Source organism: Oncorhynchus nerka, linkage group LG4, assembly GCF_034236695.1.
Source record: "Oncorhynchus nerka isolate Pitt River linkage group LG4, Oner_Uvic_2.0, whole genome shotgun sequence".
Lineage (NCBI taxonomy): Eukaryota > Metazoa > Chordata > Actinopteri > Salmoniformes > Salmonidae > Oncorhynchus > Oncorhynchus nerka.
The window spans coordinates 43,239,560-43,266,904 of NC_088399.1; the positions used below are offsets into that span (position 1 = coordinate 43,239,560).

General features: G+C 43.3%; 1 pseudogene; it reads left to right on the forward strand.

The window, feature by feature from the left end:
• Window positions 1-1,002: 1,002 nt before the first annotated feature.
• LOC115125641 (rapamycin-insensitive companion of mTOR-like) lies at window positions 1,003-25,667 on the forward strand (annotated as a pseudogene).
• The last annotated feature ends 1,678 nt before the right edge of the window (window positions 25,668-27,345 follow it).

The window sequence follows — 27,345 nt, forward strand, 5'->3', positions numbered from 1 at the left end:
GCCCCTGATATGCCTACATCTAATTTCAGATAGTCTACAGTAGCCTAGAAAAGATTTAGGCAAGATGTAAACTGAACGATTTAGCAGCTTGCTTAGTTCAAATTAACAGACTAATTTATTCAACATGAATAGTGAAGAGATTAAAAGAGGTAAAATGTGCTTGTGTTTTCCAATAGCCCGTTGGAATAGGCTACTGATGATGGGTTCATAATATAAATCACTGAATTAAATATGAATAATATGTATATGACCTGAATATGCTTGTCAGCAACAGCCAGTGTTTATTAATCTTACTGTTACCGTCGATCTAACGCGTGATCGATCGGCAATCTAACAACTGATCGATCGGCAACTGCGATAGAGCTTTGTTAATTTCTAATTTAATTAACTTATGATGTCCATTAATGCATAATAACACAATGCTACAACTACAATACACGGATTTATAGGAATAGGCTATTTATTAAATTGGTTTGCCAGCTCCGGGTAGGCTACACAAGTGGCACACATTTAGTTGTAATGACTCCAGTGATATCGTCATTTCAACATATTTATTGTATCAAATTGTAGCCTACAATGGCATATACGTTAATAGGCTCCATGATGGCCAACAGAGGCAAATGTACCATTCTTCACATTTAGCCTAATGTCAGTTTCGTTGAGGACTTTCTCCCATAAAAAGACTAGGTGAGGGAGTTCCTTAACTTCCATTTCAAATTTCCACTCGGGCATCCCCGAGACCCAAGGACGCCCAAAGTCGTTTTCCAGTGCTTTGCCTCCATCATTCATTTATGTGCATCAGTTCTAGCGTATTAATATGTTTTATGCAAAAGTGTGTCTCCATAATGACAACCTAAATTGTGTGAAAACCGCGAACATGGCAATACTGCTCACAAGTCCCAATTTTGGCAGACAAGTTTCATACTCTCGCGGAATCTTGACATCACTGACATTAAGCTGGATCCCTTCTGGTGTTAACCCCTCACACTGTGAAAGTAGGGACATACTCGTAAAATTCTCCAAATGTATACGTGGTTATTCAGCTTTAGGTAGGAGACACATTTCCAGCTACCAAGAGATCTGAGCGAATTATGGGCCTGACAGAAACTAAAGCAAATATTGCCGATTGTCGGTTGTCATAAATGGCACTGTCCTCGAATCATGAAAATGTTGAATTTACAATGATTTGCAATAGATGGTGCAGAAATACCTTTTATTTCCTTAAATACTACAGCCCCGTATACTGTGGTTGGGCTAGATAAGAGGCAATGAGTGTGGAATTTCTCGCGATAATCCTTGTTGATTCCGGTCCGGTCGGTGTTGAATGATTCTGTAAAGATGGCGGTCAGCATCCGAGGCCGTCCGAGTCGAAGCATTCGGATGCGAGGTGAGACAATATATATTTCAGTCTGGACCAGAGATTAGCAACCCTCCAGAACACAAAGCGGAACTTTCATTGTACCTGTTAGTTGCTGGCTCCTTGCTAACCGTTAATGCTTGGTGTGTATGGTTTGCTTTGACAGGTCGGAATGACAGTGGGGAGGAAAATGTACCACTCGATCTCTCCAGAGGTGGGTGAATCAGATTGGAGCTTGGAGTCACCATCCCAGCATTGAATCGAAGCTAGCTAATTTATTAGTAGGATGCTGCTAGCTTGCTACTAAATGGCCGAACATGGTAACTCTCTTTATTTACATTTAATTAGTTAGCTACAATGCTAACTGTGTTGACAACCTGGCTAAGTAGCATAGCTAGCAGCAATTCAAAACATGATCATCACGACATTGTTGTTTTGATGCATGTTATGGTTTGGTTATTAGCTAGTGTCATTCAATGTTTCTAGCTCACTGCATATGGCTTGTATGCAATTCAATGCTAATTCAATGCCATTGATTTTCTACTAGAGAAATGTGTCCAAATCCCTTCCTTGATTTATATGCAGAATAGGCCCTTATTGAAGCTAAACTCCAACACACTCCTACTTTATCATCATAATCCAAATGTTAAGGGCCTGTATTGTATTGTTTATGTTTTTCATCATGGGAGAGTTTGTAAACAAATGATTTAGTTATTGTTTGAAATGATGTAGCTACTGCATAAAAAGTGACGTAGGCAGACTTACCTCTAGTTTAGGATAGTAGCTCCCCTGTTAAACTGATGGATGTAACAGTAAGCCCCTAAAGGCATTTTCAAAAGTTAGTTGAATCATATTGCGCCTTCAAAATGCCACAACCTTGATCAACAGTATGATGATATGGTAATACTGAGTGCTTTTTTTGGTCACTGAAGTGCAATGGGTTTAAACAGCAGAGCAGTTCCACCACAATTCAGCTAAATATACATGTTGGCATCTTAACTGTCCTCATTACAGGAACACTCTGTCCAAGTGATATCCCAGGTTTCCTCGTGGACACTCTGAACCCGAAGTCACTTGACAGAAGCATAGAATAGCACATTCGGACCATTGCCGAATAGTAATGTTTTACTGATTTATCGCATAAGATTTTATATTGCTCACTCGGGTGAAGAAATCCCAAATGCCCTGATCCCAAATGTGTTTCTATTTCCAGTTTAGTGTTCCGGTCCCACTCATTAATGAGGCTTAGTCATGCTGCTCTCTCCTGAACACAGTGTGTTCTGTTACTGTAACGCATTGGAACAGAGTTGTAAACCAGTGAGAGAACCTTTCAGTTCATTGTACCTGTTGATGTTTCCTTTCAGATCCTTCAGACAACCTTCGGGAAATCCTTCAGAATGTTGCCAAGCAACAAGGAGTCTCCAACATGCGCAAACTCGGTCACCTAAACAACTTCATAAAGGTTTGTGGTGCAGCATCTCAGCAGACATTAAGTGTATGTAACATCTGATTTGTTATGTTTGAATGTGTTCTTACGAGTATGTTTGTCTCCGTCTGTCACAGCTTCTCTGCAATGCAGGCCACTCAGAGGAGAAGCTTGGGTTTACACACGAAGAGATCATCATCTGGTGATTCTTTCGAGAAATTAATCTTCAGTAGTGCTACGTATACAGTACCAGCTGTTTTTTCTTTCTTTTTTGTTGTTGTTGTTACTTTTACCTCTTTTTCTCCCCAATTTTGTGGTATCCAATTGGTAGTTACTGTCTTGTCTCATCGCTGCAACTCCTGTACGGACTCGGGAGCGGCGAAGGTCGAGAGCCGTGCATCCTCCGAAACACAACCCAGCCAAGTCGCACTGCTTTTTGACACAATGCCCACTTAACCCGGAAGCCAGCCGCACCAATGTGTCGGAGGAAACACTGTGCACCTGGCGACTGTGTCAGCGTGCATTGCGCCCGCCCACCGCAGGAGTCGCTAATGCGCGATGGGACAAGAGCATCCCTGCCGGCCCAACCGTCCCTAACCAGGATGACACTGGGCCAGTTGTGCACCACCCCATGGGTCTCCTGGTCGTGGACGGCTGCAACAGAGCCTGGACTCAAACCAGGATCTCTAGTGGCACAGTTAGCACTGTGATGCAGTGCCTCAGACCACTGCGCCACTCAGGAGGCCCCCTACCAGCTGATTTATTTTCTTTCTTTCTTTGACCTATATTTAACTAGGCAAGCCAGTTAAGACAAATTCTTATTTTCAATGACAACCTATGTTGTTTTCAGTTCCACTATACAATGAATTTTCCATTATAATGAAGTCAAGTGCTAATTTGTTTGTTATTTCTTATTCTTCTCTCCCCCTCACACTTCCCATCCTGCCCCTTTTCTAGTCTCCGGTTAGCGCTGTTAAATGAGGCTAAGGAGGTGCGAGCTGCAGGGCTGAGGGCTCTACGCTACCTGATCAGAGACAGCGCTATTCTCCAGAAGGTCCTCCGTCTTCAGGTGGACTACCTGATCGCCAGGTGAGTGCTACATCTGAACAGTGTGTGTGTGACTTATCCCAATGTTGAGCCCACTTAACCTTTCAACCACTGAGTGACTGAGTATGTCCTTCTCCAGGTGCATAGACATCCAGCAAAGCAATGAGGTGGAAAGGACACAGGCTCTCAGGCTGGTGCGAAAGGTGAGACACCCCAACCTCTCCCAAACTAAATTAATTTCATGCATAGTGTACCATTCAGTAAGATTTCAAAGTACGACCAGTTATTTGAGTGATAATGCCAGAGAAGCTGGTGTTTGGAGGATATATTGGCACGGGTTGTTAGGCTCAAGATGAAATCAAGGATCGGCAAACCATGCTAATATATCCTCCAAACACCGGCTTCAAGAGCATTATCACTTATACAATGGGTTACCAATATATTCAAATAATGATTTACATATCTTCATTATAAACGTTATTTTGCAGAATTTATTTCTACTATTTCATCCTTCCACAAGATATAGTCTCGACGCAAATCTAGGATTTCTACCTGAGCCAGCTGGTCGTTCGTTCTATTGGTTCGGTTGCCAGAGACACAAACCAGTCGTTAAGTCTTTCTGTTCTGTATCTATGGATGTTCTAAATGTTCTATTGCCATACTGGCTGGCAATGTTCTCATCCCTTGCTTGCTAGCTAGCAAACTACGGCTATCTTAGTCACATCTAAACAGTGCAGCCAGAATAACAACAAAGTATTTGCGTTTGTTTAAGCTGTTTTCTAGTGACATTTATTTAGATACATCCATAACAATGAACAAATGATGCGCGATTTCACCTGGCATAGAAAATGTGCTCTCTCGTCAGGACATTGTTCAGAGGAGCTTGCCAACAACACAGCTTTTATTTTTACATTTTATTTATCCGTTATTTTACCAGGTAAATTGACTGAGAACATGTTCTCATTTGCAGCAACCACCTGGGGAATAGTTACAAGGGAGAGGAGGGGGATGAATGAGCCAATTGTAAACTGGGTATTATTAGGTGACCATGATGGTTTGAGGGCCAGAAAGCTAACACAATCCACTTCAAACTGAAGCTGGAAAGACTGCAAACTAGCTGCACTTCGTTTTGTTTGACCTGTTTTCTATTGACATTTCTTTGTATATATACATAAAAATGATGCTGATTCATGATTTCGACTGGCTGAGAAAAGCTGCCTGCCTGTCTCATCCTGACTCCCGACCCCTACACGTTCATTACGATGGGACAACTGGAGATCGAATTTCAATACTGAAACAATGTTGCAAATGTCAAATAGAGCAAGGTTTATACAAATCTCTGCTGTTGAAAACTAAATGTTAGTCTAAAAGAAATGTGAGGTAATGTCTAGATGCTTTTTACAGTGCAGATCAAGTTTATAAATTGTCTGGCTGGGCTGATGAGACAGTGGATTGCGCAGTCAGATGGAACAGAGTAAATGGGCATTTCAACGTCATAGCTTTAGCCGGTGGTAACTTGTGGAATAGACACCGGCTGGAATACGGTTTTAACCAATCAGCGTCCAGGATTAGAGCCACAATCTTTATACCATAGCATTGTTGAACTTGAATACTCATTTCTGATTGGCTTGAAGGGCATTCCAAAGCATGCATTATTTCCCTTTAACACACAGTATATTTGCACGGTACAATTGATTTTTACATGTTTGTTTGAGCTGCTTTTGAAAGTAGAAGTCGAATTGAAAACAGTATTGATATTTTTGAATTCGATTTTCATAATGGCGAGTTCGGACTAATCAAGCAAGTCTGTTTGTTTGGTTACCACGGCAACTACTGTAGCTATCTAGTAAACTTTCTAGCTACTTCAGTGGATGTTGAACACATTTCTCGAACGGTAAATAAACACATTTTTAGTGGCATGTGTGAAATTATAGCCATAATAAGGGATAATCAACTCAGGGCTCTATATATTCTCTGGAAAAATAATTCCACTCCGCTACCATGTTGTGGAACACACCTTTCATGTCGTTCATTTTTTTCCATAGAACGTATAGCCCCTCGTTGATGATCCCTTACTTATTTAGTCAACATCTTTCTATCACGTGAGTACTACTATGTGAGACTGAACTGTCCTCTCTCTGCTGCCCCCTACAGATGATCACAGTGAATGCACTGCTCTTCCCCTCGTCTGTCACCAACTCCCTTATTGCCGTGGGCAAAGATGGGCTACAGGAGCGAGACCGCATGGTGCGCGTCTGTATCGCCATCATCTGTGAACTTGGTGAGTGAGGCACCACACGTGCCCACACACGTATCTATTTGTGATCTTTTGGTTAAACCCTGTGTGATTCCTTTGTTCTGCAGCTGTGAAAAACCCCGTGGTGGTGGCTCAGAGGAGTGGTCTCAGCACCATTCTGAAGAACGTGATCGACTGTCAGCTGAGCCGCATCAACGAGGCACTCATCACTACCATCCTACACCTCCTCAACCACCCACACACACGCCAGTATGTGCGCTCAGATGTGGAGCTCGAGGTACTGACAATACACGCTCGAGCAGCATTCATTAATAGGAATTTGATTATTTTCCTCATTGAATGGGATTTTAGTTTTTCTCGTTCTGTTTTTCTTCCAGCAAATCCTGGCCCCGTACACAGACTTTCACTACAGACACAATGCAGACACATCAGAGGGGCAACTCAAGTAAGTGTGGATTTTACATACAGTACCAGTCAAAAGTTTGGACACACCTACTCATTCAAGGGTTTTTCTTTATTTTACTATTTTCTACATTGTATAATAGTAGTGAAGACATGAAAAATATGAAATAACACATATGGAATGTAGTAACCAAAAAAGTGTTTAACAAATCAAAATAGATTTGAGATTCTTTAAAGTAGCCACCCTTTGCCATGATGACAGCTTTGTACACTCTTGGCATTCTCTCAACCAGCTTCATGAGTAATGCTTTTCCAACCGTCTTGAAGGAGTTCCCACATATGCTGAGCACTTGTTGGCTGATTTTCCTTCACTCTGCAGTCCAACTCATCCCAAACCATCTCAATTGGGTTGAGGTCAGGTGATTGTGGAGGCCAGGTCATCTGATATAGCACTATCCTTCTTGGTCAAATAGCCCTCACACCGCCTGGAGGTGTGTGTTGGGTCATTGTCTTATTGAAAAACAAATGATAGGCCCACTAAGCACAAACCAGATGGGATGGCGTATCGCCACAGAATGCTGTGGTAGCCATGCTGGTTAAGTTTGCCTTGGATTCTAAATAAATCACAGACAGTGTCACCAGCAAAGCACCCTGACACCATCACACCTCTTCCTCCATGCTTCACGGTGGGACCACACATGCGGAGATCATCTGTTCACCTACTTTGCGTCTCACAAAGACACGGCGGTTGGAACCAAAAATTGCACATTTGGACTCATCAGACCAAATTTCCACTAATGTCTAATGTCCATTGCTGGTGTTTCTTGGCCCAAGCAAGTCTCTTATTATTGGTGTGCTTTACTAGTGGTTTCTTTGCAGCAATTCGACCATGTAGGCCTGATTCACACAGTCTCTTCTGAACAGTTGATGTTGAGATGTGTCTGTTACTTGAACTCTGTGAAGCATTTGTTTGGGCTGCAATTTCTGAGGCTGGTAATTAATGAACTTATCCTCTTTTTATTTATTTTATTTAACCTTTATTTAACTAAACATGTCAGTTAAGAACAAATTATTATTTACAATGACAACCTACCAAAATGCAAAACGGCCTACCGAAATGCGAAACATCAACTGGTTCAGTTTGTCTCAATTGTTGAATCTTATGTTCATACAAATATTTACACATGTTAAGTTTGCTGAAAATAAACGCAGTTGACATTGAGAGGACGTTTATTTTTTTGCTGAGTTTGTGTGTCCAAACTTTTGACTGGTGTTGTTTTTACTGTATCAATTACTTTGGGGATGTTAATCATGCATTTTGATGTCCACACCAGGGAAGACAGGGAAGCTCGTTTCCTGGCCAGTAAGATGTCCATAGTTGCTTCCTTTCGCTCCTGGTCAGGTAAACATTAATCCTTCATATTCAATCATCTATGAGTTTTTGAGTGTCTATATACCCTGATAGCTTTGATATATGTTATTAGTGATGTGGTATGAACGTGTTCTTACCTGACCCTATGCTCTCTTTCTGTCTCAATCTCACCCCAGGCATCATTAACCTGTGCAAGACAGGCAACTCTGGAATCCAGTCTCTTATTGGCCTGCTCTGTATACCAAATGTGGAAGTAAGGGTAAGCATAGCATCAAATGGACATTATCAGCATGTGACAACTGAGGTCAAAAGGAATACAGTGTCCTCAAGTTTACCTCGAGATTGCTCTATGGTTGGGCTCAAAAACACAGATAACAATGTCACTCAGTTTAATGTAGGAATAATGTAGAGCACTCCCCTAAAAAATATTATTTTCCCACTACTCATCAAAATGTTATACATTTTTAATTTGGGGATAATGGAGTCACTATTAGACTGTGTAAGTAAACATGGCTCCTCTCAATCTCCCACAGAAAGGCTTGTTAGAGGTGATGTATGATATATTCCGGCTCCCCATGCCTGTTGCGACCGCAGACTTTATTGAAGCACTTATCAGTGTGGGTGGGTACAATGTCACTGTTCACGTAATTAACCTCTAACCGCCTTATCATGCATCTCATGTACCATATATTATTGAGTCACAATGTGTCCTTGTCTCTATACTGCCCCTGTAGACCCCAGTAGGTTCCAAGACAGTTGGAGGTTATCAGACGGCTTTGTGGCTTCTGAAGCCAAATGTATCCTTCCACATCGAGCTCGGTCAAGGTAAAAAAAAAAATTAAAAAAACAATCACTGAATTTCAACTCTCCTTTTACACATGATTATGGGACACATTCTCTGCATAAACTCAGTGTTCTCTGTCTGCCCCCTCAGGCCTGACCTAATGGATAACTACCTGGCTTTGGTACTGTCCGCCTTCATCAAGAGTGGACTTCTTGAGGTGTGGTCATCAATGTCAGAGGATCAATGCGTTTGTGTATATTCAACCAAATAGTGCTGTTGGATATCTGTCACTGTTACCACCTAAAGATCCCACACGCAAGCCACTGTTGCCTGTCGTGTAAAGCCTGTGTACCGCTCAACAGGGTCTGATTGAGGTTATCACAAGCACCGATGACAACAACGCTGTGCGAGCCATCATTCTACTGGGAGAACTGCTTCACATGGTAACTCAAGTCATTGTCCTCTAAGATGTTAACATTATGTGGGGTCAATGAACTGGACCAGAGGATATGCTCTAGCAGTTTTTGACACGTTCGTTTTTTTTGTGTTTGTTTTTGTGTGTCAGTTTGTAATGAGTTTTTCATGGTTCTTGTAACTGTTTTATTTTTGTTCCCCCAGGCCAACACCATCCTCCCACACTCCCACAGCCACCACCTGCACTGCCTGCCCACACTCATCAACAAGGCTGCCTCTTTCGACATCGCCCAGGAGAAGAGACTGTGAGTTCACTATAGACAGGGACCGTTGTGAGGAATTTACTCTGTAGCAGACAGGAGCAAAGGCTGCATGACTATAGTTACATGAAACTTCCTACACTAATCTTCATTAAACAATGCATATGCTACAGGAGAGTCCCATAAAATACTTTGGATTTTGTGTTATTGACAATGGCACGACATCTATTGTCTTTTTTCAGACGGGCGAGTGCAGCGGTCAACTACCTGAAACGCTTCCACGAGAAGAAGAAGAAAGGACCCAAACCCAACAGCCTGTACCTGGACCACATCATCCGCAAATCAAAGGCTTCGCACTACTGTAGAGACCAGCACTTTAGACCACAGAGAGATATCTTTGTCATTAAGGTACATATCAAACCATGTCCCTGTGTTGCAACAAAAGCATCTGGGATTAGCTGTGGTGGTATTTGAAATGATGTCCTTGTTTGCATTGCAGGACACTGAGGATGCTCTCATGATGAACCTGAGAGACAGCCACATCCTGAACCACAAAGAGAACCTGGACTGGAACTGGGTTCTCATCGCAACAATACTGAAGGCGAGTGGAGCAGAACTGCAATAAATCCAAACTTATTACAGTCTTTTTTTCAGTACGGTCTCTCTTCAATTTAAGATTTTTTTTCATGTTGCCTTTACCCATCTGCAGTGGCCCAACGTTAACCTGCGGAGCAATAAAGATGAACAAATACACAAGTAAGTAACATTACAACCACTTTTTTCACCAAACCAAAGGTAACATGAAGGGAATGTGCTTGTGGTGTTTGATCCTCTTTTGTTGCCTTTCCTCTCTGTCTGACGCTGGACTTCTCTGTCTGTCTGTCTGACTGACTGACTGACGCTGGGCTTCTCTGTCTGTCTGTCTGACTGACGCTGGGCTTCTCTCTCTGTCTGTCTGACGCTGGACTTCTCTCTCTGTCTGACTGACGGTGGGCTTCTCTCTCTGTCTGACTGACGGTGGGCTTCTCTCTCTCTCTGTCTGTCTGACGGTGGGCTTCTCTCTCTCTCTGTCTGTCTGACGGTGGGCTTCTCTCTCTGTCTGTCTGACGGTGGGCTTCTCTCTCTGTCTGTCTGACTGACTGACGGTGGGCTTCTCTCTCTCTCTGTCTGACTGACTGACGGTGGGCTTCTCTCTCTCTCTGTCTGACTGACTGACGGTGGGCTTCTCTCTCTGTCTGTCTGACTGACTGACGGTGGGCTTCTCTCTCTCTCTGTCTGACTGACGGACGGTGGGCTTGTCTGTCTGACTGACTGACGGTGGGCTTCTCTCTCTGTCTGTCTGACTGACTGACGGTGGGTTTCTCTCTCTCTCTGTCTGACTGACGGACGGTGGGCTTCTCTCTCTGTCTGTCTGACGCTGGACTTCTCTCTCTCTGTCTGACTGACTGACGGTGGGCTTCTCTGTCTGTCTGTCTGTCTGACTGACTGACGGTTGGCTTCTCTCTCTCTCTCTGTCTGACTGACTGACTGACGGTGGGCTTCTCTCTCTGTCTGTCTGTCTGATTGACGGTGGGCTTCTCTGTCTGTCTGTCTGACTGACGGTGGGCTTCTCTCTCTCTCTCTGTCTGTCTGACTGACTGATGGTGGGCTTCTCTCTCTGTCTGACTGAATGACTGACGGTGGGCTTCTCTCTCTCTCGGTCTGTCTGACTGACTGACTGACGGTGGGCTTCTCTCTCTGTCTGTCTGACTGACTGACGGTGGGCTTCTCTCTCTGTCTGTCTGACTGACTGACACTGGGCTTCTCTCTCTCTCTGACTGACTGACTGACGTTGGGCTTCTCTCTCTGCAGGTTTGTGCGCAGGCTGCTGTTCTTCTATAAGCCCAGCAGTAAGCTGTATGCCTGCCTGGAGCTGGACCACAGCAAAGCCAGGCAGCTCACTGTGGTGGGATGCCAGTTCATTGAGTTCCTCCTGGAGTCTGACGAGGTGAGAGGGTTTACTATGAGGTAAAACTCTAATAGACTATTGATATTTACGAACAGCAGTAGAGAATTTCACTATGCAGGCCTATTAATGAACAATAAAAAAAAAAACGTTTTAAACAACTTCTGATTGTAAACTCTTTTGATAATCAAATAATGACATGACCTTACTTTGACCTCTCTCACCATGGCCAACATTACCTGAACATTACGTTTCTGTGTGTCAGGATGGGCAGGTGTACCTGGAGGACCTGGTGAAGGACATAGTCCAATGGCTCTCCTCTTCCTCGGGGCTGAAGCCCGACCGCAGTCTCCAGAGCAACGGGCTGCTCACCACCCTCAGCCAGCACTACTTCCTGTTCCTGGGCACTCTTTCCTCACACCCGCACGGCGTCAAGATGCTGGAGAAGTGCAGTGTCTTCCAGTGGTCAGTCTCTCAATGTCCAATAGTGTGTTATCCGGGTGTTTCTTCCGGGTGTTTTTTTTCTTTCTTGGGAGATCCCTAGTACCTTCAACAGGCCCATTTTTAGAGGTGCCTGGTGTCTTTGTAAGCTACTGCAGAGCATTTCCTTTGTCCTCTTTCAGTCTCACTTCATCTTCACTCAAGTCACTGTGTTGTTGTGCGTACGGTACTTGAGCAGTGCATTGACCCTGTGCTCTCCGACTAGCCTGTTGAACATCTGTACACTGAATAATCAGGACCACCTGCTGAAGCTCACTGTGTCCACACTGGACTACAGCCGTGACGGGCTGTCCAGGGTCATCCTGTCCAAGATCCTCACCGCTGCCACTGACGTAAGAACACCACCTCCTGCACTGAGAACGCACAGATGTAATTCACACAATAATTGATCCATCTTGGTTTCATAGAGAGGGTGGAGGAGCTTGCACAAGTTTTTGGAAAGAAACTACCTGTATTTCATTTGTTTATTGTGATGTGCAATTTGGTTTGTTGTGCTTTAAATGGAGCGTATGTGTTAGGGTTTGAGAATGACAGTAACTCCATAACAACATCGCAAGACTTTCGGGAACACCCGTGAACCAGACCAATCGGACCAGGCCGGGGTTTGGGGTTTGTGAAGTCAATGAGAGTAGTGAACAATTCTTCCTTAGTTGTTCATTAAACCTCAATCTAAAAGGCAGAATGTAGCTTCGAGCCAAAGTCTGTAGTAGTTCACGAGTAACCTCGTTGAAAGTGGCAAACCGACACGTTAGAATCTTCGTCAAAAACAATTTAACATCAAAGGAGTGCCGTTGATTTGACGGTCTTGCACATGCACAGTTCAGAGTGAGATGACCGTTGCACCTGACGACGTGTTTCTACTCGTGAGCCTAGCTAGCCAACGTCGCCATGACATGTGCTACAAGTGTGATAGGGGGTGATTTCTATTGGCTAAAACTGCTTCTTCAATCTTCATACTGTCTTTGTCTCTAGCCTGTCCTCTTCTACCGTCTGTTTGTGTACCACAGAACTGCAGGCTGTATGCCACTAAACACCTGCGGGTGCTGCTGCGTGCCAACGTGGAGTTCTTCAGTAATTGGGGCATCGAGCTCCTGGTCACCCAGCTCCACGACCGCAACAAGACCATCTCCATGGAGGCGCTGGACATACTGGATGAGGCCTGCGAGGACAAGGTGAGGAATGAGGCGCCTGAGTTTTTGTTGCGGTGTCTTGCTATGTCATCCCTGGTCACTGCTGTACCTTACGGTCTGTAATTTAGTTTAATCCAGTAGTTTTTGACTCCAGTAGTGTATTAGCTGAGATGTATTTTCTTTTCCTCCAGGCAAACCTCCATGCTCTGATCCAAATGAAGCCAGCTCTCACACACCTGGGGGACAAGGGTGTCCTGCTGCTGCTACGGTAAGCTGCTGGGAGAAAACTCCGCTCTTTTTTGTAGTCTGTATTAGGTCCTTTTGTCTCTAACCTCTTGTCTTTTTTCTCTCCAGGTTCTTGTCCATTCCAAAGGGCTTCTCCTACCTCAATGAGAGGGGCTACGTCACCAAGCAGCTAGAGAAATGGCAGAAGGTACATTCATACTCAAGCAAACAATGTAATAAATTATGAGTTGCATCTTTTGGCTGTCGCATGAGCGCATAAAAAAAACTGGTCGAGTTTTATGTCATCGTATGTTTTGTAGGAGTATAACCTGAAATATGTGGACATGATAGAGGAGCAGCTGAACGAGGCTCTCACCACGTACCGTAAACCTGTCGACGGAGACAACTATGTACGTCGAAGCAACCAAAGGTTACAGAGGCCAAATGTTTATCTTCCTGTGCATCTGTATAGCCAGCTTGTCCATGACAAGACAGGCTGCCATCTACTGGAAGTCCAGGTAACTGCAGCTAGTTGAACCACCCACTATTACACTGGTCAAGTAGCAATTAGGCCTACAGGCATAATGCATTTATACCATTTTCGTTTCTTACTTTCTCTTTAGAATGTGGTTCCTGACCTAAGCTACACTGTTCGCTCCCCAATGCTGGACAAGTGGGAGGGCATTAAACAGCTTAAGGCAGCACTTTGGGCCTTGGTCAGTATAATTAAGAATGACTAACTACCACATCTATTCTAATTCGAGGAGTTTCCCAATTATGTGCCAATTATTGACATGATTCACCCATGAAATCGTTTTCCTAATAACATGAGAATTAATGTTGTTTGTTTCCAGGGTAACATAGGGTCGTCAAACTGGGGGTTGAACCTCCTGCAAGAGGAAGGGGTGATCCCTGACATAGTGGTTCTGGCTCTGCACTGTGAGGTTCTCTCCGTCAGAGGGTAAGACGCATTCATGTTTGAAACTCTCATATTGAAGGTGCTTCTAGTGAAGCAACATGCTTGTGCTGTCCCATAAGATTACTATATCTCTGTCCAGGACCTTTCTGTAATGACTGACTCTGTGTAGGACGTGTCTGTACGTGTTGGGGCTGATCTCGAAGACTCGTCAGGGCTGTGACATGCTGAAGCAGCACGGCTGGGACGCTGTGAGACATAGCCGCCGGACGTTGTGGCCCGTTGTCCCTGATGACATGGAGCCCCACCCCAACCCCCCCAGCCTGCTGTCCTCTGTCCCCTCCAGCCTCAGCCTCGCCTCTGACTCCACCAGCTCCATGCACAACAGTGAGAGTGACTCCACACAACCCAGTAAGTCTCTAGTCGTCATTGTGCAACTAGTTATAATTTATTTTTAACTGGTACAGTATCTCCAAATGTTTACCCCAAACTACCAAGTACATTTTATTTATAATATATATCCTTATTATTTTAATAAATACTTTCTTAACACTTTTTTTCTTAACTGCATTGTTGGTTAACGGCTTGGAAGTGTTTCACAGTAAGGCCTACCCCTGTTATATTTGGTGCATGTGACAAAAACAATTTGTTTTGATTAACCGTGAAAGGTCACTTCCAGGTATGTACATCATGGACGATGAGAGGCTGGAGAACTGTGACCTGTCGGACGATCCTCCTATGTACATGAGACCCAAGTACAAAGACCGCAGCCCCTTCAACCTCCTGGCCTCCAGCCGCTTCCGCAACCGCCTCCTCCACTCCCTGTCGCTATCTGGGAAGAAGCTCCGCAGCAACAGCGACCCCAAGGGCATTCCCAGGGGCCGCGCAGGAGGGGTAGAGGGGGAACAGGGGCGCAAACGCACCGTCACCGAGCCCAGCTACACCTTTGGATCTTCAGACGTCTTCCCAATCTATAATGACGGCAACCTGCCCAAAAGCCCCTCTGTCAACCTAGAAACTTCCTTTGTGGGCAGCAAGGCATCTGAGAACCGGGGCAGCACCCCCAGCTTTGGGGAGGGGGAGGGGAGGTTGCCAAGCCGGTCAGTGGGGGTAGGAGGGTCAGGGGTGGGTGAGAACCAGAGAGAACAGGCTAGCCGGGAGCGCCTGGCCGGGAATGGCCCGTCCGGAGGAGGCGGGGGGACTCAGTTTAAATCGCGCAGTCAGAGCTTCAACACGGACACGACCACCAGCGGCATCAGCTCTATGAGCTCCAGCCCCTCCAAGGAGACCCTGCCCTCCACCATCGACACAGACGGTGTCAGCATCAACAGTGTGATCAGCGCCCAAACCATCCAGACCCTGACCTCCCTCACCCCCCAGCCCCACACTGCCCACCTCTCCTCCCTGTCTAAATCCAGCTCTGCCTCCCTGGTGCCCCCGGCTCCTCCCACACCCTTCCTCGCCGCGCCCAGTCCCTCAAGTCGCCCTCGTTGACCACCCTGAGCGGCCTAACGGACTGCAGCCTCATGTACTCCAACTCCCGGGACGCGCTGGGCTACGCCACGCTGAAGTACGCAAGTTGTCGTGATACGTACGCCAGTCAGCGTGATGCGCTGGGCTACGCTACTCTGAAGTACGCCACTTCCTGTGATACGTACGCCAGTCAGCGTGATGCGCTGGGCTACGCCACGCTGAAGAGGCTTCAGCAGCAGAGGATCCACTCGTCCCTGTCCCACAGCGAGGCTCTGGCCTCCCCAGCCAAAGACATGCTCTTCACCGATACCATCAACATGAAGACTGGCAGCCTGGACTCCAGACTCACCCCAAGGAGGTAACAGACACGCACATACACATAAATCAGGGATGCAAACTAGTCACCTTTTGGCGAAATTTGCCGTTTTGAATCCAAAATAAGTGACCTAAGTGATTCATGTAGGTCCGATGAGAAAAGTTTGGACGGGGGGAGGTTTGGATCACTACTGGCTGTAAGAGAACGAGTGATGCACGCTTGGAGCAATACTGGCTGCTGTATCCAAGGCTCAACCAGTCGTTTACATAACAACAGAATGCAGCGCAGTATGTGACTGAAGAAAGAAGAGACAACCAACTCACTAGTTACAGCATCAGCTCACACTCTCTGGAAAGGCAGCTTTCCAGTTACAGCAGCGATAACGAAGAGGTAACGTTAGGTGAGGAGCCTGACCACGGAGACGGGGTGAGAAGGTGCTGAAGCGTACTTCATGAGCTGTAGCCGAAAAACTACTAGCATTTCGAAAGTTTGAAGTGAGGGAGAAAGTGTGATGGAACAAGTATTACCATTGTTTAGTTATCTTCTTAGCTGGATCGAATTCTCAGTAGCTAGCCAGAGAAATGTTGAGCAACATTAGCCAACTTATCTGATCAAGTAATTGAGTTTATTGTGTGAAAATTAGCTTGCCAATAAAGTCCGCCAGCTAACGTTACAACGTTATGAGCTAACATTAGTAACCTAACCAATTCACTATAATATTAACTGGTATACGACTCCTTGCCGTTCCTTAAGTTATAACGTGTTAGTTGCTTACTGGACCCTGGCAATCTGTGTGAAATGCTAACGAACTAACCACCATCTGTTAAAACTAGCGGCACCCCTCGACAACATTCCGCGAAATTCAATTATTATTATTTTTCATACATTAACAAGTGCAATACACCAAATGAAAGATAAACTTCTTGTTAATCTACCCATTGTGTACGATTTCAAAAAGGCTTTACAGCGAAAGCACAACATATGATTATGTTAGGTCAGAGCCAAGTCACAAAAACACACACAGCCATTTTTCCAGCCAAAGAGAGGAGTCACAAAAAGCAGAAATATAGATCAAATTAATCACTAACCTTTGATGATCTTCGACAGATGACACTCATAGGACACTACATGTATGTTTTGTTCGATAAAGTGCATATTTATATCCAAAAATCGCAGTTTACATTGGCGCATTACGTTCAGTAATGTTTTGCTTCCAAAACATCCGGTGATTTTGCAGAGAGCCACATCAATTTAAAGAAATACTCATAATAAACATTGATAAAAGATACAAGTGTTATTCACAGAATTAAAGATATACTTCTCTTTAATGCAACCACTGTGTCAGATTTTTCTTTTTTTACTGGGACGGAGTAGCAAGCAGTTTACTCTGGGCACACTTTTCATCCAAACGTGAAAATGCTGCCCCCTATCCCAAACAGGTTTTAACAAATGTTTCCCCTCTACGGTATGTGGTTAATTTTCCGAATGAGAGAATTAGGTGAAAACAAGCAACTCCTCATTTAACAATTTGATTCAGGAATTAAGTGTAGCTGGATGGAGCTGGACCTGGCTTAAGCTGGATGCCACTATAGAGGTGAAAGGAACACCATACACTTTCCCTCTTTTACACTTTTGCTGGCACATTGTAGAACAGATGTTCACAGACAGAAAGTGTACAATGTAATAATGTGCACTGTAGCCCAAATATATTGTTTTTGTTGTGTTGAACTTGACAGTTACACGTGTGTGTGAGTGAGGGGGAAATATACTTTTTTTTACTCAGTGAATATTTTTGCACACATGTAGCCTTGTGCCCTTGATTGATGTCTATAGTGGCCACGATAACAGAGCAAAAATAGAATGCCTGTTTGTTTCATTCTATTTCTACTTTAAGATGTATTTTTTTCCAATATAAGTGCAATATTTACAGTTTAAGTCAGAGGTTTACATACACCTTTGCCAAATACATTTAAACTCAGTTTTTCACAATTTCTGACATTTAATCCTAGTAAAAATTCCTAGTCTTAGGTCAGTTAGGATCACCACTTTACTTTAAGAATGTGAAATGTCAGAATGATAGTAGAGTTATTTATTTCAGCTTTTATCTTTCATCACATTCCCAGTGGGTCAGACGTTTACATACACTCAATTAGTATTTGGTAGCATTGCCTTTAAATTGTTTAACTTGGGTCAAACGTTTTGGGTAGCCTTCCACAAGCTTCCCACAATAAGTTGGGTGAATTTTGACCCATTCCTCCTGAGAGAGCTGGTGTAACTGAGTCAGGTTTGTAGGCCTCCTTGCTCGCACACGCTTTTTCAGTTCTGCCCACAAATTGTCTATAGGATTGAGGTCAGAGCTTTGGCTGATTTCTTTTGATTTTCCCATGATGTCAAGCAAAGAGGCACTGAGTTTGAAGGTATGCCTTGAAATACATCCACAGTTACACCCCCAATTGACTCAAATGATGTCAATTAGCCTATCAGAAGCTTCTAAAGCATTTACAAAAACAGTTTAAAGGCACAGTCAACTTAGTGTATGTAAACGTCTGACCCACTGGAACTGTGATACAGTGAAATATTCTGTCTTTAAACAATTGTTGGAAAAATGGCTTGTGTCATGCACAAAGTAGATGTCCTAAATGACTTGCCAAAACTATAGTTTGTTAACAAGAAATTTGTGGTGGTTGAAAAACGTGTTATAATGACTCCAACCTAAGTGTATGCCAACTTCCGACTTCAACTGCGTTCACAAGCGTTCTATTATAAAGGCTGTCATGGCTAACTGCAATATTACTGTATTGTTTTTTTTCTCAAGACTTGAGTGTCATTTGCAGTAAAGTCTAGGCAACAAATAACATTGGATTGCTTTCTTTACATTTTTTGCCTTTGAGTTAGGTTCATATTAACCACTTTTATTTTACACACAGAGACTGATCATGTAGATCATATTCTTTGTTGTTTAATTAGTTAACCTGCATTTCCCCCTAGCAGGGATTCTTTTGCATGTTTCAGTGTTTAAAAAAATAAATACATTTAGGTGTCACCTTTTTGGGCCCTCAGTAGTTTGCATCCCTGATACATACACCTACACACATTCAAACATATGCCTCCAATCACTCAGTCCCCCCTCGACTTGTCCACACACACACTCCTCTAGGAACTATTTTCCTAGAATCTCCCACGACTAATACTATTTCTCTGAAATATTCCCTTCTCCCTCATGACAAGATCAACAGTTTGACCTCTGCTCTGGCTTGAATTAATGTTCCAATTACTTCTGGAATTTGCTGAAATGTACCAGGAACTTTGTTGAAACCAAAACATTGAGTAATTCCACTTGTAACTATTACAACATTTTTTTTCTCTGAAATACTCCCGTCTCTCTCATGACAAGATAAACAGTTTGACCTCTGCTCTGGCTTGAATGAATGTTCCAATTACTTCTGGAATTTGCTGAAATGTACCAGAAACTTTGTTGAAACCAAAACTATGAGTAATTCCACTTTCCAATTCCACTTTCCAACTATTACAACATTTTTTTGTCGTCCACTTCCTCAGTAGACTTATCATCCCATCACCGGGATCATGTTCTTAAACAACAGTATCTGAATCATGTTAAACAACTGTATCTGATGACAGATCTTTGGTAAAGTCGTGTCTCTTCAGCCCTCAGCAGCCCTCCCTCAATGGGAGTAACATGCTGTGTGTGTGTTGTTTCTGATGGTCCCTTTTTCAGTAGGTGCTCAGTAAAAAGGTTTGGCTGTTTGGGTCACGGTGGGCCAGCTGGGTCCAGTCGCAGGCCTGTCAGAGCCCTCCTTCCATGGTGCGTGGACAGACATCTTAACAGGCGCTAGCTCCCCCCTCCCTCCCTCTCCCCCTCTATTGGATGTTCCTTATTTGACACCATAGAGGAGGCGCTAAGCTGCAACACCCCCGTCCCCCACGTCCACCCTTGGCATCAACGTTATTGTACCCCTTCTATGGTAGCAAAATTCCAGTAACTTCTCCAAAATTCACAGCTTTTCCAGAAATTCTGTTAATTTTGAGTTTGAGTTTATTTTTACATGGACAGTGCACATTAATCAACTTTTCAGTAAAAGTGCCGTTTTAGCCAGCCGGCTAATTTTCAACCGCAGTCCCTGGGCATGTCATTAAAAACAATTACAATATAGACAATAGCAACATAGGACAAGCAAGACTTAGCATACAGACACAGCAACATAGGACAAAAAGCAGCAAGACAAAATTCATTAAAGCAACAAAGTGTTTCCACACCTCACAAGCAACAGACAACATGGAAAGCGGCAACATTTTGGGGAAGTTACAGAAATGTTGTAACCCTAGGCCCTTCTGAGCCCTGCTGTGGTCATTTGAGTCGACGTGACTCCACTGTTCCTTCATCCTAAATGTTCATCTATATTATGTTGTGGGAAGTCTAGCCCTCCTTTTTTCCTGACCCATGTCCCTGACTGAGGCAACCAACTGCTGATTGCATGTAGAAAGTCGAGTCAAACCTACCTCATGTTTGCATTGTTCTATAAGTACAGTCTTGTCTCTTTTACTCAGTATTGATCTCTCTTTCTCCCCACCCCATCGCACTACCTGCCCTGCCTCCTAACTCACTGTATCTCTCTCCATCTCTAGGTTCCTGAAGGCTCTGAGTTTTGCCTCTCTGGATAAGGAGGATCTGCTGAGCCCCATCAGCCAGACCACTCTGCAGCGGTCCTCCTCAGTGAGATCCATGGTGTCCAGTGCCACCTATGGCAGCTCTGATGACTTCATCGGCCTGGCGCTGCCCGTGGACATCAACAACATGTTCCAGGTAGTGACCATCGTTTGACCCCTCTCTCTGAACCCAGACACACTGAGCCCTCTGGCCCACTCCACTCCCCATCTCATTCCACTCTGCCCCCTGACCTATCAATTTAACTTGTGCTCTAAATATTTTACCAAAGAAATTGAGGTTGTTTATATATTTAAGGATAAAGCTGTGAGTGTTGCTAACTGTAGCATCATTTGTTTTTTTTAGATAAAAGAAACACCATATTTCCTGAAGAGAACCAGCCCGCCCTCTGAGGACAGATCTGCCAAATTCTTCTCTGGAGACTCTGATGGTAAGAAATACCCCAGGGTCAACACAATCCTTCAGTAAGGATTTGTATAGCACAGAGCTTAAGGGGGGGGGGGGGGGGGCTCTCTGCTTGAGATAAGAGGCCCGCTCAGGACCAACAGGCTTGAATAAAAAGAGGTAAATGTATGATCGTGTGTGTGTGTGTGCTCCTACCCCCAGGTCCCAGCCCTCACTCCCGGCATGCTGTGCTCCGCTCCCAGCTGAGCATCACAGAGCTGATGGGGGTGAGCCGTGCAGAGCAGCAGCAGCTACTGGGCTCAGAGGAGACTGGTCTACAGGAACACAACGATGACAACTGCCTCTACTGCACTGGGTTGACTGTGCTTGGCTTCAGCGCATCCAACAGCCACCCAGGTCAGCTGCAGATACATTATATTTATACTGAACAAAAATGTCAACACAACATGTAAAGTGTTGGTCCCATGTTTCATGAGCTGAAATAAGTTCCCAGAAATGTTCCATACGCACTACAAGCTTATTTCTCTCAAATATTGTGCACAAATTTGTTTACATACCTGTTAGTGAGCATTTCTCCTTTGCCAAGATAATCGATCCGCCTGACAGGTGTGGCATATCAAGAAGCTGATTAAACAGCATGAACATTACACAGGTGCCCTTTATGCTGGGGACATTAAAAGGCTACTCTAAAATGTGCAGTTTTGTCACACCACACAATGCCGCAGATGCACTTGGCATGCACAATGAACACAATTGCATTTTATCGATGACAATTTGAATGTAGAGAAAGGCTGTGATGAGTTCCTGAGGCCCATTGATGAGTTTTTTTGGGGGGGAGGGGGACCAACAGATGCATATCTGTATTCCCAGTCTTGTGAAAACCATAGATTAGGGCTTATTGAAATACATTTATTTGACTTATTTCCTCATATGAACTGTAACTCAGAAAAATAATTGAAGTTGTTGTATGTTGCGTTTTATATTTTTGTTCAGTGTGTACATAGAACATTGTGCTGTTTTATCAATTATTTTTACTTTACATTATATTAGCAGTCTGCGACCAATAAACAACTTAATTGAATTCTCCTTTCTCCCTCAGACTTGACGGAGGACCACCCTTTCTCAGAGTGGTGCAGTCCGCCTGTGCAGAATCACCTGGAGGTCATGGCCCAAACCAAAGTGTCAGGGGTGTCTGGGTGCAGTGATGTTATGTCCCAGGGCTCCCCAGCAAGCACCCGCAGCACTGAACTGGTTTTGGGTAAGTGTTTAAAAATATATATTTTCTCTCATACAATGCTTTTCTCACAAGCGAAAGGTTATTTTGTTTGTTGAAGAGGAATGGACTAAACCTCCTGGCTATCTGTGGTCTCTCTCTCCCCTCAGGAGTGAAGTCCATCCCAGAGGATGCGCCGGCCGGCAGGGTTCTCCTCAGGAAGGAGGTCCTGCGTCTGGTGGTCAACCTGAGCTCCTCTGTCGGGACCAAAGGCCACGAGACTAACCTGCTAACGTAAGACACACACACACATTCCTTTCACACCACGCACTCAAACCGAGGTTGATATCCCTGTTTCTTTTGTCTTGACAGGATCAAGGAGAAGTTCCCCTATGCATTCGATGACATTTGTCTCTACTCTGAGGTGTCCTACCTGCTGGCCCACTGCATGTTTCGTCTGTCGGCACGCCGCTTCATCCAGGAGCTCTTCCAGGACGTGCCATTTATCCCGGTAAACGCACACATTCATAACAATACATGTTGACTGGCTTCTATTGACCTCTGTCTCTTCCTCAGATGTACAAAGAGGCAGAGAGCATTCTCTCCATGCCGCCAAAGAACGGATCGACTGACCCTCCTGCTGAGCCTTGAGTCATCCTCTGTCTTCCCTTCCCTCTTGCAGCCAGTCAAACCCTGAGTCACACCCCCCCAGTCAAAACCTGAGTCACCACTACTGATCTACTAGTCACCCCCCCCCTCAGTCAAACATAGTCACCACTACTGCTCTTCCAGTCACATACCCCCCCCTTAACTTTCAGTCAAACCCCACCTCCGACTTGAGTCACCACTAACCACTGAACCACCCCCACATCCTCCCTTAATTCTCCATACCAGAGTGTGTCCTCCTAGGATTTGGACACAAATGGAGAGAAGAGAAACTAGAGGGAAGAAATATGTTCTTCCTATTGACTTTAAGATCTGATGGATGGATAACACAGGATGAACAAACACATGTTTTATCTGACCAAATGAGCAAGCTGTGTTTCAATTTAAAAAAATAAATAATAAAAAAAAAAGTGTAAAAATAAATCATTTAAAGCTCATATTTGGAAATTCATCACCAACTGAACTTGGACCACAATCAAATCCAAAATGGCATAATACAAAAATGTAGAACGGTCCATCATTTCTGAGGGCTTCCTCAGTTTTTCTAAGTATATGACTGCAGCCCAACCACTTATATGAAATAACTTAACATGTTGTTTTTAGCTCAGCTTCTCCCAAAGTGGATCCACTGACTTTGACTAAAACACTGAAGAGGACGGGTTCCTCTGCATGACACTAAAACCTCTCCGCATCTGGAGAGATCTGGAGACCATGACATTGTGAATATCCATATGTCTATTTATTGTACCAGAACAAAGAACAGTGAAGGAGAATAGTGCTGAAAAGGCTTTTGGTATTGCTCTATTGAATGACTGCAGATACAGGTAGGGTAGATGATCAGTCACTGATGCAGTTTGGTTGTTGTATGTTTTGTTGACATGTGCTGAAGAGGAAACATTCCTCCTTGCCCCTTGCTGGATGTTGTTGTTGTTTGTCTATGTTTTTAAGCATTCATGCCAAGAACTGAACAACTACATGTAGAAGTGAAATCTACCAAATTATTGCCATTGAACATCGGTCTGTGTGTTTCAGCACAGAGGAGTTATTTACGCTCAGTTATTGAACTGAGGCTGCATGCATTATTGTTTATTACCTAGCTAAACCCTAAAGTAAAAGCACAGGGTTATGACATTAGATTTGGTTCTCGTCAAGGCAAAAGAAGACACATGTATGTGACTATACGGTAGTGTTGATGTAGTCATGTTATCACACGCTAGACTGCTCCTTTTTCTGCCGTGACATTCCCTAGAACATGGTCCAGGACAACAGTCACTACTTGATGGCCAAGGAGAAATTCTGCTTCAGTATTGGGCAGAAGTAATTTGCCATTCCAGTCAGTTGCCATTCCTTGGGAGATGCTGTCTGCCTGTCCTCATTCCGGTAAAACTGGAGAATAATGAAACTGGAGCAAACATCTTAAAGTGGAGAGCAGGGCCTGCCTGAACATGTGCAATAACAACACTCGTTTCATTTGAAAACAATTCCAATGACAGCCACTTCCATTATCCAGAAATCTATCTACATGTTTGTGAAATTATGATGGTTTAAAACATTTCAATATGGGATTGTACTGGTGTTTTTTGCTATCCAAGATGAGTAATGGGGTGTAATGTACTTTTTCAGCTTTTTTAAAACATTTTGTTTAGGCAGCTGAAATGACATTGCCTTATTTTTCGGAATGCTCTGACATGAGACAATACTTTTTTACTTGTAATATAAATTAAAAGTAAATCATTCTGGCCCTAATTATAGCTGAATTAATTGATGAATAGGTTGTGAAAATGATAAGCAACCAATGTTAAGGCCACAATCTACCTATGCCTGTTGTAGAGAGAAGAGCCTGTCAAAAGCACCTGCTTGGTTTTAGAGTGTTGAGGTTGAGCTTGGGTGGTTTGGGAATTAGATGTTGTGTTGTTTAGTAACTGTTTTAAAGAAATGGTGGTTACCATTGTGTTCATTTCCAACCTGCCTTGAACATTCACTTTGACTGACGATGCTACTTCTACTGCTGCCCTGTTTGTGCTGATTCATTCAACAACAACATGCACTTATGACTGACTCAATGGAAATGTTTAGTCCTACTGTTTATGATGGCCTTGGTTAGTTAAGTGATGAAGTGGTTAGAGAAATGGACTGGTGAAAAGAGGATTTGGGTGCAGTTCAATTGCACTGAGCAATCAACATTCCTCTGTATAAATGCATTGTGTTGAAAACATAAGTCCTCTGCAAGTGGAGAATTCTATAGTTGCAGTACAATGTGCATGTTTGATCACTACTCTAAATTAAAAAGAAATGGGGACATTTTAATTTAGCAGATTCCTCTATTCCTTCGTAGATCTTCCTTTTGTATTCAACTAACTGCAAATTCTAAATAAATAAAATGTTACATTTCATAGCAGGTTTTAACATTATACTGATGTTTCAGATAGATGTTGAATAAGGTCAGTTATTTGGGAACATAGTTGTACAAGTTCTGTTATGGACCAAAAAGCCAAACTGACTTAACTAGTTGGAATTGTTCTCTAGCAATTGGAACTAGAAGTAACAACCTCAAATATTTAATTGCCATGTGTATTGAGACATTTGAAAAAATGTGCCCCTTGTTCTTAATGTGTTGTAAATTCACTTATTCTGAGCTTCTCTAAAGCACTGTATGGAGATCTGAAAACAAATCATTTTATATACCTGTACTGTTTAGGAACAAAGAGACAAAGATAAATGTTTTCTCTTGAGGAAAGATATAACACTTAAGAAGCTGTATGACTTTTTTTTGACCAATTTGTGGTTTCTATGTTTTTGGCATTATATGGGCCATTAGAATAAATCTTAATAAAGGGATGCATATTGATAATAAAAATAGACATCAACTGCTCACTTATGTCACTATTTTTGTGTATATGTGTCTTTATGATGGATTGTCCAAAAACAGTATTCAATCCAAAACCATAAACTAGTTTTCCATCCAATTGGTGAGATTTTCGTGCAAATATTCAAAGATTGCATCATTAACAAGAAGCAATAAAACTGCCCTTCTTTAGACTAGTTGAGTATCTGGAGCATCAGCATTTGTGGGTTCGATTACATGCTCAAAATGGACAGAAACAAAGCCTTTCTTCTGAAACTCGTCAGTCTATTCTTGTTCTGTGAAATGAAGGCTATTCCATGCGAGAAATTTCCAAGAAACTGAAGATCTCGTACAGCGCTGTGTAATACTCCCTTCACAGAACAGCACAAACTGGGTCTAACCAGAATAGAAAGAGTGGGAGGCCCCCGGTGCACAACTGTGCAAAGGGGACAGGTACATTAGAGTATCAAGTTTAAGAAACAGACGCCTCACAAGTCCTCAACTGGCAGCTTCATTAAATAGTACCACCAGTCTCAACGTCAAAACACCAGTCTCAACGTCAACAGTGAAGATGCGACTCCGAGATGCTGGCATTCTAGTCAGAGTTCCTCTGTCTAGTGTCTATTCTTTTGCCCATCTTAATCTTAAACTTCAAACAGGAAGCTCACACCACAAGGCATACAGTAATATCAGTGACATAACTATTTGTGTTTTGATGTTAAGCTTATAAAATGTAAAAATTCTGTAATTGTGTCACGCTTTACCAACCGTAGCTAGCTAAAATAGGACAGTGGTGAAAATAGGACAAAGTGGGACATTCTTCTAGGCTTTTCCAATGAAGGAAGGATATCCAGTTTACATTAGGGACCACCTGTATGTATGATAGGCAGGACTCTGGTTCTTGTAGTACTGTTATCCTGTTAATTTTTGGACATAAATGGCACCTAGCAGAACTATAGTAAGGTGAATTCAGGAAAAAAAGAGGGACACTGCATTTCCGTCTTCTGTAACCTCTTTCGACAACTATCCAACAGTACAACACATGATACATTTCTGAAATCCTCAAGAGCTTTCATAATCACACAAAATATAATTGGGGTAAAATAAAAACTACAATACCTTGAGAAATTATTCACACCCCTCTACTTACCATTTTGTTGTGTTACAGACTGAATTTAACACACAACACCCCATAATGTCAGAGGAATTATGTTTCTCGAACTTGTAAAAAGTAATAATGTAAAGCTGAAATGTATTGAGTCAATAAGTATTCAACCCATTTATGGCATGCCTAAATAAGTTCAGGAGTAAAATGTGCTTAACAAGTTACAAGTTGCATGGACTGTGTGCAATAGTTTCTCACAATTTTTAATGACTGCCTCATCTCTGTACCCCACACATACAATTGTTTGTGAGGTCCCTCAGGGAGATTTTACAATGCCTAGCACATAAGGGCACCTATTGGTAGTAAAAAACAGACCTTCAATATCTCTTTGAGCATGGGTTAGTTATTAATTACACTTTGGATGGTGTATCAAAGCACCCAATCACTACAAAGAGATACAGGTGTCCTTCCTAACTTAGTTGCCGAAGAGGAAGGAAACCGCTGAGGGATTTCACCATGTGGCCAATGGTGACTTTAAAAACAGTTTGAGTTTAATGGCTGTGATAAGAGAAAACTGAGGATGGCACAACATTGTAGTTACT